Raw genomic sequence first — 6,000 nt, forward strand, 5'->3', positions numbered from 1 at the left:
TTTAGTTGCCCGAAAAACAAGACGCTGGTATAAAAACTGTAACTCAGAATGGGTAGTTTATATGGTCACCTGCCCCTGCGGCCTTATGTATATAGGGATGACAGAAAGAGCCTTGAAGGCACGTATATTGGAGCACATGGGCAACATTGTAAATAAAAATATGGACACAACGTTGGGCAGGCACTATGCAGAACAACATGGTTCAAGATTGCAGGGTACGCTTTTTAAGGGGATTTACAGATTGAAGATTTCTGGGAGACGGGGGGATTGGAGGAATGAACTCCTCTGTAAAGAAAGTATGTGGATTTTCAAACTGCAGACTTTATCCCCATGTGGCCTCAACAATGAATTTAGTCTTAAACCCTATCTGAAAAAGGTTGCATACTCCTGAGACGACTCTGACCATAGAAATAGGTGTGCCTGCACCGTTTGTGCGTATGAGATAGTTGCATGTGATGAATATCAATTACCTTCTGTCAAAGGGAGAGAGAGAAAAAAATGAGGAAAAAACTGTCATGCATTGCTTTGCTTTCTTGTTCTCCTTCCTGTCCTTTTGTTGCTGTCTCAAAAAATGTTAAAAGACTTGGGACTCTGCAGTCAAAAAAGTCTTGTCTATACTGACTAGCCAAGAGTGGAATACTATATCTTAAGTGTACACACTCATAGAAACGCCTGGATCCAATGATATGCCTCTCCCTCCCTCCCAAGAATATCCGAATGTGCTGTACGGAATTCCGACAATGAGGCTGCCTGACACGTAATAGAGAGGGGCGGAGCTAACACGGGGAGGGGACTATAAGAAAGGACTGTAGGACGCCTTAATGGACATCCTGACGAATCGCCCAGTTTAGGGGCGGGAAACGCGTAGATGGGCGGAGCCTGTGCGTCCATGTGACTTACTCCACACTCTGCATGCCGACCTAATTGCGGAAGTTCCGTTGGCGTCCGTGTGATCTGCATGACCCAAACGTATGGGAGAGGGTGTATTGCCTGACTGCTGGAGTGCTGCCTATGCACCGGCATACACGGAAACATATGCGGAATTCCGTTCCGAACACCCAAACCCCAGTGGCAAGTCGCTGACAGAGTGGGTACCCACTGAAGGAACCATACGACGGAGGTGGTGAGATTACCAGCGCTATTGCATGTGCATGGCTTGTAGCTGCTGCTGTACCAATTATGGGACTATCTCTGTGAGAAGTACAGGATTGCAATATATGTGCTGTCTTTCGCTGTCATACAGTTGGATCCCTCTGCTCCCTATGGGCTGCCTAAAATCCGGTTAAGCAACTGCCATTGAATTACAGAACTTTCAAGTGCGTTTGTGGGCGCCATGGCTGCAAGTATGTGTGGAGGAATGTATGAACTGCCGGCTTAGATTAGATGGTTATCGGTCAGAGTCGTGTTCATTATCATTGTGCTGCACAGATGCTCCAGCAAGGTTTTTAAAGTGTTTTAGATAGCTGATTTTTGCATGTAGTCAAGCCTTTTTGTACAGTGTCATAATAAATGGTTTACCTGGCAACACATTGAGAACCTTAGCCTTATATGTATTTTTCTCAAGTTCAACAAATTAGGGTAATGTGTCGCTAACAAGGCGAGTACTGGGAGACCGAAATTTAGTGTATCATATGTTCATAAATGATATGGTGTAGCCCTTTCTTTCTTTATGCTGGTATAAAAAAGTGTCTTTTTACCTCATTCAATTGGCAATTTACAACAGCTTTGTTCTCTACAGTAAGGCTGGGAGAACTGGATCGTTTATTCAATTTAATAAACAGATCGTGATGGAACTCCTGTATCCAGGAGGTGCCGTGGCCCAACCCCAAGATGCAACTAGCCGGCTGCATGGAAGGCATTACGCCTATCCAATTCCGAGTACCCCAGGTCACCGAATCTGAAGAAAACGTTGTCGTGTCTGCAGCAGGGCTGGAATAAGGCAGGACACCACTGTTTATTGTCCCACCTGTCCTGACCAGCCTGGCCTATGCCTAGGGGAGTGTTTTGAGAGGTACCACGAGCAGGTACACTATTAGAGTGTAGGGAACTCCACACACAGCGGTAGGCACACAAGGGTCTCTCAGTGCTATTTCACACTGCTGCGATGCGTTAGGGCAAAATGCCTAGCAAAAGTCACACTTTGCGGTCCCCCCCCTACGCCGGAAGTGCTTGACTCAACGCTAGTGCATGCCTACGTTACTGCGTGGCTTCTGTGGCAATATCGATTGGCCCGGAAGTCATGTTAGTCTATGGCGACGCAGTTCATTACTAGGCCGAATGCTACTCTTGTGGTATTGCCTGAAGGTCTGTTTTGGACGATACGGTGCGGCGGGCTCGACCCACCGGATATGTCAATATGCAGTGTGAAACCAAACATCGGGTTTCCAGAGACCCTAATACACAGGGCTGCCAGAAACCTCTCCTTTCACTTGGGACAAATTGCGTAATGTACTTCGCCACAACTCTGTGCGATTTGCACTTCGCACATTGTTCCATGGGGGAGGAGAGGTTTGTCCTCGGGAGGTAAGTTAAAAAAAAAACAGGTAAGCAAAGTAGTTAATGTTTGGTTTGCAATGTTAAGGTTTTTATTAAAAAAGTTCAAAGTTTATTAATGTTAATGAAGCAATTGCTTTGCTGCTTGCTTGTTTTTCGGGTTTTTTTGTATTTTTTTTCTCTTTTTCCATCCAATAACCTTCCAGGTGGACCGAGCGAACGACTAACCAGCTGCAGCACTGATGGTGCATCCTGACAGAACATTGCGCGTCTGTCAGCTTACACACAAGTCGGTGCATGTAGCGCTGCAGGACGAGATTTCTCCTCCGCAGTCAAAAAGATACGTTTGCCGAGGCATATGGGCCGAGGAGTGGTGTTGGGGTTTCATATGCTTTGGCAAGCACTTTGTATCAAAAAACAACTCTGGCAATGATTTGTTCATCCACATCGATCGGTGTGAATTGATAAATCCGGTTTGCCAGGGCATACGAGCTGGTGGGTTTGGATTTTTGGGGCGGCAGCTCCTATGTCCTGGCAGACGCCTTCCCCTCTTTATTTTTTTCAATTTTTTTTGGCAGATATTTTTTCATCCACATTGATTGATTGATTGTTTGACGTTCATTTTTCCTTTCAGCCCAGAGTGCATTACCCTTATGCCCAATATAAGGAGTATAGCAGAAACTCCTAATACTGGCCATACATGTAATGATTGCAGAGACCCTAAAATGCCAGGACAGACCCCACGAATGATGCCATTTTGGAAAGAGGACACCCCAAAGTATTCCGTTAGGTGCATGGTGAGTTCATAGAATATTTTATTTTTTGTCACAAGTTAGCAGAAATTGTTTTTTTTTTTTCCACAAAATGTCATTTTCCGCTAACTTGTGACAAAAATAAAATTTTCTATTAACTCACCATGGCCTTCATGGAATACCTTAGCGTGTATTATTTCCAAAATTGGGTCATTTGTGGGCTTTGTTAACTGGCAAGTGGGGGGGGGGGTGCTAAATTGTAAGTACCTCTGTAAAGCCTGAAGGTGCTCATTGGACTTTGGGCCCCTTAGCGCAGTTAGGGTGCAAAAAAGTGCCACACATGTGGTATCGCCGTACTCAGGAGAAGTAGTTTAATGTGTTTTGGGGTGTATTTTTACACATACCCATGCTGGGTGGGAGAAATATCTCTGTAAATGGACAATTGTGTGTAAAAAAATCAAAAGATTGTCATTTACAGAGATATTTCTCCCACCCAGCATGGGTATGTGTAAAAATACACCCCAAAACACATTAAACTACTTCTCCCGAGTGCGGCGATACCACATGTGTGGCACTTTTTTGCACCCTAACTGCGCTAAGGGGCCCAAAGTCCAATGAGTACCTTTAGGATTTCAAGGGTCATTTTGAGACATTTGTTTTCAAGACTACTCCTCACGGTTTAGGGCCCCTAAAATGCCCGGACAGTATAGGAACCCCACAAATGACCCCATTTTAAAAAGAACACACCCCAAGGTATTTCGTTAGGAGTACGGCGAGTTCATAGAAGATTTTATTTTTTGTCACAAGTTGGCGAAAATTGATTTTTATTGGATTTTTCGCAAAGTGTCATTTTCCGCCAACTTGTGACAAAAAATAAAATCTTCTATGAACTCACCGTACTCCTAACGGAATACCTTGGGGTGTCTTCTTTCTAAAATGGGGTCATTTGTGGGGTTCCTATACTGTCCTGGCATTTTAGGGGCCCTAAACCGTGAGGAGTAGTCTTGAAACTAAATTTCTCAAAATGACCTGTGAAATCCTAAAGGTACTCATTGGACTTTGGGCCCCTTAGCGCAGTTAGGGTGCAAAAAAGTGCCACACATGTGGTATCGCCGTACTCAGGAGAAGTAGTATAATGTGTTTTGGGGTGTATTTGTACACATACCCATGCTGGGTTGGAGAAATCTCTCTGTAAATGAACAATTGTGTGTAAAAAAAATCAAAAGATTGTCATTTACAGAGATATTTCTCCCACCCAGCATGGGTATGTGTAAAAATACACCCCAAAACACATTATACTACATCTCCTGAGTACGGCAATACCACATGTGTGACCCCTTTTTGCAGCCTAGGTGCGCTAAGGGGCCCAACGTGCAATGAGCACCTTTAGGCTTTACAGGGGTGCTTACAATTTTGAACCCCCCAAAATGCCAGGACAGTAAATACACCCCACAAATGACCCCATTTTGGAAAGTAGACACTTCAAGGTATTCAGAGAGGGCTATGGTGAGTCCGTGGCTGATTTCTTTTTTTTTGTCACAAGTTAGCAGAAATGGATATTATTTTTTTTTCACAAAGTGTCATTTTCCGCTAACTTGTGACAAAAAATAAAATCTTCTATGAACTCACCATGCCTCTCAGTGAATACTTTGGGATGTCTTCTTTCCAAAATGGGGTCATTTGGGGGGTATTTATACTATCCTGGAATTTTAGCACCTCATGAAACATGACAGGTGCTCAGAAAAAGCAGAGATGCTTGAAAATGGGAAAATTCACTTTTGGCTCCATAGTTTGTAAACGCTATAACTTTTACCCAATCCAATAAATATACACTGAATGGGTTTTTTTTTTATCAAAGACATGTAGCAGAATAACTTTTGCACTCAAATGTATAGGAAATTTTACTTTATTTGAAAAATGTCAGCACAGAAAGTTAAAAAAGTCATTTTTTTGACAAAATTCATGTCTTTTTTGATGAATATAATAAAAACTAAAACTCGCAGCAGCAATCAAATAGCACCAAAAGAAAGCTGTATTAGTGACAAGAAAAGGAGGTAAAATTCATTTAGGTGGTAGGTTGTATGAGCGAGCAATAAACCGTGAAAGCTGCAGTGGTCTGAATGGAGAAAAAGGCTCTGGTCCTTAAGGGGCGAAAAGACTGTGGTCCTTAAGTGGTTAAAGGTAGCCATACACTGGTCGATTTGCCATCAGATTCGACCAACAGATAGAGCCCTCTCTGATCGAATCTGATCAGAGAGGGATCGTATGGCTGCCTTTATTGCAAACAGATTGTGAATCAGGGGTAGAGTGGGGCGGGAGGGCGGCGTCCACTTACTATTTCCCGAGGGTGGACGCCGTCCCCCCTGGCATTTGTGGAGGGGAGCAGCGGAGTGGAAGGAGAGCTGTGAGCAGCGGTGGGGGAGGGCGGACATCTCCCCCCCCCCCCCCCCTCCCTCACCTTGGGGCTCTCCTTCCCTCGCTCTCCCCTCCAGAAGTAATGTGCGGGCAGCCGGCGGGACTTACCTCTCCTCGTTCCGGCGCCGGATCTGCGTGCCACTGCTCTGGTCTGGACCAGACCAGACTTGCAGCATGCAGATCCGGTGTTCCGACGACGAGGAGAGGCAAGTCCTGCCGGCTGCCCGCACATTACTTCTGGAGGGGAGAGCGAGGGAAGGAGAGCCCCAAGGTGAGGGAGGGGGGGGGGGGGGGGAGATGTCCGCCCTCCCCCACCGCTGCTCACAGCTCACATATACCC

The sequence above is a fragment of the Hyperolius riggenbachi genome, chromosome 1 (genome assembly GCF_040937935.1).
Source record: "Hyperolius riggenbachi isolate aHypRig1 chromosome 1, aHypRig1.pri, whole genome shotgun sequence".
Classification (NCBI taxonomy): Eukaryota; Metazoa; Chordata; class Amphibia; order Anura; family Hyperoliidae; genus Hyperolius; species Hyperolius riggenbachi.